The sequence below is a fragment of the Ictidomys tridecemlineatus genome, chromosome 3 (genome assembly GCF_052094955.1).
Source record: "Ictidomys tridecemlineatus isolate mIctTri1 chromosome 3, mIctTri1.hap1, whole genome shotgun sequence".
Classification (NCBI taxonomy): Eukaryota; Metazoa; Chordata; class Mammalia; order Rodentia; family Sciuridae; genus Ictidomys; species Ictidomys tridecemlineatus.
This window is the reverse complement of record NC_135479.1, coordinates 121693863-121699862: the sequence shown is the minus strand read 5'-3', so window position 1 is coordinate 121699862 and position 6000 is coordinate 121693863.

Below are 6000 nucleotides of genomic sequence, written 5' to 3'. Positions count from 1 at the left end.
GAATGTGCAAATTAATTAAGCTCCAGTGCTATAAACTGGAGATAATAAGTCTTAACCAACCAAAGAGCTACTATGTTATCTAGTAGTCAAAAAGCCACCAAATAATTAAGCACATTTCTGATATAAAAAGGCACATAAACGTTTTATTATAAAATAACAGTACATTCATCCAAATGGCTAAATAAAGGTTGCTGCTGCCTGGTTCTCAATATTTTGTAGCTCAGTATGAGGTCTAGAATTAATATTGGGTTTCCAGGCCCATCAATTCCTCTTCTAGCAACTAAGCTGGTGATCTAATGTCAGAGAAAACATTTACTCAATCAGTTTTAAAATTGATTGTTCATGCTAGGCTGAGCAATATAGCAAACCCCATTTTAAAAAAAAAGTTGATTATTTCTAAAGTATAATAATAATGACTATAATGCTGTCTTTCATTTGTTTTAGCATTAAGAAAATATTTCATTTTCCAACAAACCTGGGTTTACATGTCAGCTCTCCAATGTAAAAGCACTTTATTTAAACTCTCCAAGTATCATCTGTAAAATGGGGATAGCAGTACTCTTCCTAGGGTCATTACAAAAATCACTTGAGTTCCTGTCCTTGGCAGTGTCTAGCACAGAGTGGGGCTATTCAGTGAAGGTAGGTGTTTATGGAAAAAGAGAAAAGAAGACAGGGAGAGTTTTTAAAGGTTTGGATTTCTGGGAAGGAAGAAGACTGACTTGGTGTTTTTGTCTTTATTTTTGTCAGAGGAACGTATATAGCATCTCCTCTATCATAGCCCCATACCCAAGTCGTAGGCCATTAACACATATGGTTCCAGCTCTGCTATGTGAGTAGGGATGCATTGCTCAATAGGAATTGCTGTGTTTTATATTTTAAGTGCTATTTTTCCCTGAGGCTTTCAGCATGTCACTGTATTTCAAAAACAAGTGGCTCACGTGTCTCGAAAACCACGTGCTAAGGATCACTGTCAGAGATTCTGTTTATTCACAAAAAGGTCATCAACATGAAGAGAACCTTATTTTTACCCCAGGCAGGTGCACATAACTACAAAGACTTGGGGTGCTTAATGGCGCTTGCTGCCGAGCCGTCCTGAGGTCACCCATCCTTTCGCGGTTAGTCCCTGGGATTGGGGAGCATTATTGTGATATGTGGCATAGGAAAATCCTCACAGTTCCCTAAATAAATTATATTCATTTGGTGCCACGGGGCGTGCACACTAAAATACCGAGGGAGAGATTTTTGTTATTGCTTCAGGATTTTACTTTTGGTTTCTTGCTTACAATTAATTGCTCTATGGTCCAGAGTCAACCTAGGCTACTTCTTCCACAGAGAAGCTTGTTAGCCTGGCACAAGGAGACCCTGCCTCTTTATGCCTGGACTTTGCCACTGCCTTGCATAAACCAGCCAAGCTCTCTCAGCCTCTGTCCCCTCCCCATAGAAACACTTCGGTAATAACACATCTGCTATATTTAAGATGTCATATTCCAGCTCTAAAGGTCTGTAATTCTATCACCATCTTTCCTTTTCAAATGTGTATCTCTTTGTCATGTACTTTGGTTCTCTAATAATTAATAGAGTAGAATAGAATTAACAATAGCTACCTAGAAGATGTAATTAAATTTATATATTATTTTCTACAACTAATGTGCCGTGGATTTTAATTTTATTCATGATTACTAACTCTGGGCTTAAAAAATCTGTGTATTAAGTGGGACCATTGCACCACTTTTATAGCCTCTTCTTCTCATGTTAATAAAATAATAAAACACCACCCACACAGACGATAAGCCTCACTCCATCACCAGGAAGCATAATTAGCAAATTAAAGATTTGGACTCACATTTACACTAATATGACTGAGGTTTTGTTTTCATTTAAGTAAAGCCTGTGGCCTAAATCAGAGTGATTATAATATGGTTCTAAGTAAATAAAAGCATGTCTGCTTTTCACAGTTATGTTTTAATTTCCCATTTTGCATTTTCCAACCTGACAGCTAGGTTTTGTTTACATTTTGATTTGATTTTCTAAAGACTTTTCTTCAATACAGTTCAGTATCTTCCGAAAACAGAAGCACAAACATAAAGATAATATATGGATTTTTGCCCCTAATAAACATTAGCTTATATCTGATCTTTGCTGGAGGCATGTACAGAAGTAATGCTGCTTCTGATTTAGGTAATTTTTACCTTTCTCTGTATCTTCAGGAAACATTCTTGGAAAGAAAGGTTACCTTGAGCCTGGAAGAACAGGATATAAAAATCTGTTCCAGCAGCCATTCGTCAGAAAACATAGGCACTTCTACAATGAGGGAGATACAATCTTTTGAAGAACAGCTCCTCCCAAGTTCAGGGGCATCTGGCCATTTCCATAAAACTTAAACCTACTGTGGTTGTATAAGTGGTGGAACAAGCAGACTGCTATTCAAACCCCAACATTGCCACTTATTAGATAGTTGTGTGACCTTGTGAGAATAATGTAATCTCTGCAAGTCTCCATATCTTCGTTTTCAAAATGGGCAAAATATTGCCTATTTCATAGGGTTCATACAAAAATTAAATGAGATAAGGCACATAATATAGCATGTAATCATCAAGAAATGGTAGTGGTTTTTTGTTATTTTTATCATTGCAATTTCTGTCATTATTAAAACAGGAAAAAAAAAAAGTGAACTTAGGGGTGTGTGCACACCAGGTTTTGGCCATGACCTCAGTCAGCAGTATGAGTTTCCCTCAGATGGCTCTGTCTTGCCCAGGGTAAGGAAACTGGAGCTGGGAGACACACAAAAAAAGACAGCATTGATGATCTCTAAAGATGCTCAAAACCCTCTTTCCATCCCTGCCTGAGGCTATGAATAGCCTACCACCTCTGGTCTCTGCCCTCAGGCACTTACTCCATTTCTCCAGTTCCATCCAACCTCCCTTACATGTTTTGTGTCCCTCCTGCTTTAGTAATCTTAACCTACCAGTTCAATGACAGAAAAGTTGGGTAACTCCTATCAGATCCCACTCTTAAAATTGGGAGAAGAGAAGGATTAAGAAATGGGACTCAAGCAGAGAGGATGAGGGATTGACCTCAGAAAGTCCCATACACCGTTAGTTGATTGTAAAATGAATTTAATGGACTAGTGGCCTGTAGTATTTTTTTTTCATGAAAGAGACTAGAAAATATCAGGCCAGTGTAGTGGTACACACCTGTAATCCCAGTAGCTCAGGAGGCTGAGGCAGGAAGATGGCAAATTCAAGACCAGCCTCAGCACCTAAATGAGGCATTGTCTCAAAATAAAAAAATAAAATAGGCTGGGGATATGGCTTGGTGGTTAAGTATCCCTGGGCTCCACTTCTAGTACCAAAAATAAAAAATAAAAAGAATAGAAAATATCAGTACAAACCCCATGCAGTAAGCAATGTATTCAAAGTACTATTGTTATGCTCGAATTCGGGACCCCCAAAAGACCACCAGAGACCAAGATCAATGTAAACAGCAAAGAGGTGTTTATTGAGAGCTAGCTCAGTCCTACACACACACACACAGCAACTGGTGACGCTGAGAGGCCCCCAAGCCCAGGGTTTGCAGCAGTTTTATACATTCTTTGGAGAAGGCAGGGACCCCCACATACATCATAGCATCTCTTAGCAAATCATCACACACTGCGGAAAAATCAAATAACAACTCTAAAACATGATTAGCACATTCACTGGCGGGAACAAGTTGGGTAGGGATGATTGGTTACTACAAGAGGGGGATTCGTTTGAACTGATTGGTTTAAGCCAAAAGGGGTGTTCATGCTGAACTACGTGGTTTCCCAACACGTTATCAACCACCATAAACCACTGGGAGGGTCATCTGGCATCCCAGGTATTTCCCTGTCTCATGCTGATTGGTGGCTGCTAGGGGGCTGCTATGGGTCCCCACCTAGCCTGACTGAGTCAGGGACACCTGGCGCAGCAGATCTCTCCTGTTATTTGAAAATAAACAACTTAACAGGGTGGGAATGTGTGTAGGAGTCCTCTGTGGGTCTTTCCAAGGACAAAGGTGATGTCCCTTCCTTGGACAGGCTTTGCTCTGAGGTAGAGGCTGTTTTTTCACTATTTCATTATACTTTCATGTCAGTTTTGTGTCTCTTTTCATATCTGTCTCTATGTCTATGTGTATAAACTGAGCTGCAATGTAAGAACGGTTTTCTTTTTGTGGACGATTGGACTAGAAGACTTTTTAAGGTCCCTTTTAACTACAAAGCCTAGGGTGATGGTTTGGTAATTTCCAGAATCAGTAGAACTGGGAACCACATTGGCAGTAGTTACCAAAGCTTTGGTTTTTATTGAGTTGGTCCATATTTTCTTTCTGATAAGGAAAGATTTCTCCTTATCAGCAAGTAGGTATGTTAAAGAACATAACTTGAGGGATAGGATTGTGGCTCAGTGGTAGAGCAGTTGCCTAGCTCATATGAGGCATTGGGTTTGATCCTTAGCACCATATAAAAATAAATAAATAAAAAAGATATTGTGTCCATCCACAACTAATATATATATATATATATATATATATATATATATATGAAAAGAACATAACCAGGGTCTCCAATCAATTGCTTAGGAAGATGAGAGGTCTGCTGGAAATTATAGAGTAAAATGAGCATGGCACTTGGTGCTTGGAGCATGCTGTGCACTCCATGACCCATTCACTCAGGGCAGCAGCCCCTTGTGTTCACAGTGCTCCATCCATAGGAACTGGGCTGACTCAGGAAGATCTGAGGCAGTGGGAGGAGTCACTGAGGAGTAGGAAATGTGGGATTGTCTCCCAGCATGCACACACACATGAGCTCATACACGCTTATCAACGCACACCAAGAAGCTGGAAGACGTAAGATGTGTCTGAGCTTCTGTCCATCTTCTGTGGCCAATGGAAATGTGTCTGACCGAGTAGTCTTGGGATCCCGAGCGTCTGAAGTCTGCGTTTCACTCTGCTTCTCTTTGGCACCGAAAGGTCACTTCATTCTCCCTTTACCTAGTCAGTTAACTAATTTACCTTGAAAACTCTATCAGCCAAGGTGATCAGACACTCCAAACATTGGTCAGTGAAGATTGCCCCCATTTGAAAACTTAAATAGGAAGATTTTATTACCAGAATGTGCTTGATGAACACAAAATCAGAGCAAGAACTATTTAGAGACTCTTAACTTATTGGTTCTCCAAGCAGGAATAGCCCAATGCTGTCCCGAATGCTCATGCATGCTGAGGTCCAGGCCTTCTTTCCCTCTACCTGCCCCCTCTGCATCCCACACTCCCATTAACACACTTGGGTCTCCAGAAGGCTAAATGCACTCAAGTTGGTTTAAGCTACCAGATTCCACTGGCTACACTGAGGCTAAACCCAAACCACTTTGACTGTCCTCACAGATCATGACCCACACTCTCTCTGTACGTATAGATATAGATCCATCCCAGTCTTTTCCATTACTACTAAAGATGATCAGTCTCCATCAACCTCCAAAGGAGTACCATAAAACAAAGCTCTGAGTAACCTTACCTTTATCATCACAGATGAAGACAAGGCCAAGAAAAAGATCCCAAGATCAGCATTTTCTCTTTATTCTAGTTGGTCTTGTGCAGGGGTTTGATATTAAGGCAACTATTTTGCTTTAATATTATTTCAAAAAATATGATTTCAATTGTTTTTCTATATTAGTTTCCATATAAATAATGTGTTAATAATTTGAGCATGTGCCCTGGGAAAGTTTTGCAAGTGAAACAATTTTAAATCAAAGAAATACATGCTATACACAAAGCATAGATTTTTCAAGGAAATTGTCGAGGCTCTCTGGAATTAGTCATGGGCTTATGAATGCTATTGCATTATCATTCAATCAAACTCAAGTCACCAAGGCTTTCTGATCATCGTCTCAGGAATAAAAAATTGCATCTTCCTTCATCTGACTTCTATATTGACAAAGTCTTCTGCCTCAGGAATTCTGATTTAACACTAGTTAACAATAATTTC